Here is a 1044-nt window from a genome sequence, read left to right on the forward strand (position 1 = left end):
TGTGTGTGTGTGTGTGTGTGTGTGTGTGTGTGTGTGCGTGCATGTGTGAAATATTTTGGTGGGTATGGATGTGGGTGTAGGTCTGAAGAATTAGTAGTTTCTAGATAAGCCCATTTATTGGTAGCTAGGTAAAATGTAATAAGCCCTGAAACCATATATACATGAACAATAACACAAAAGTAAACTCAGAAGTTGCACTTATATAATTGTGTATACATACATACATATTTATATATGTACATATTTACATATATACATATTACATATATAAAACAATGAATGAAAAATAGGATATTAAGTTGATAGTGAGTTCCTATGGTTAGGGTTTGAGGGACAGTCTTCAGAATGGCTAGCTGGCAAAAAGGAGAGGATGAATGTGATAAATGTGATAAAATAAATGTGATGAATGTGATGCGTGTGATAAAATACAATCACAAGGGCAAGCCTCACAGTAGAGCTACAGAAGGCAGTACCTTGTATTCCCATATAGGCATTTAAACGAATGAGAATAGCCAGTTGTAATAAACAATCTAAAGTAAGCTCATTCCAACAAAGGATACCTGGTAGTGTTAGGGAATCAAAACATAAAGAATTCTGTGTTTTTGAAGAAAGTGTTGTCACAATACATGGTTTCTTAGAGTTTCTTCATAATCACTCAAAAATCTCCTCACTTATTGTTTGATTATGTTCCAACAATGACAGAAATCTGGATTTAAAATGTTAGGAACTCAAACAGGAACCTTAGCTGTAAGCCTCACCAGAAGAATAAGAAAGATGGAAGAGAGAATCCCAGTCAATGAAGATGAGATAGAAGAAATAGATACTGTAATCAAAGGCAATTTTAAATCTAAAAATCTCCACTGACATAATCCAGGAAATAAGACCAAATATACAAATGATTGTAATAGAGGAAGAAGAAGAATCCAAGATCAAAGGCACAGAAAATATTTTTTTTAAAATGTGTAGAAAAGTCTCTTCCGGCCGGACCAGCAACAGAGTAGCTAGAGCAAAGGGTCGGCTGACACCCGCCAGCTACCCACGACC

This window comes from Mus caroli, chromosome 3 (assembly GCF_900094665.2).
Source record: "Mus caroli chromosome 3, CAROLI_EIJ_v1.1, whole genome shotgun sequence".
NCBI classification, from domain to species: Eukaryota; Metazoa; Chordata; class Mammalia; order Rodentia; family Muridae; genus Mus; species Mus caroli.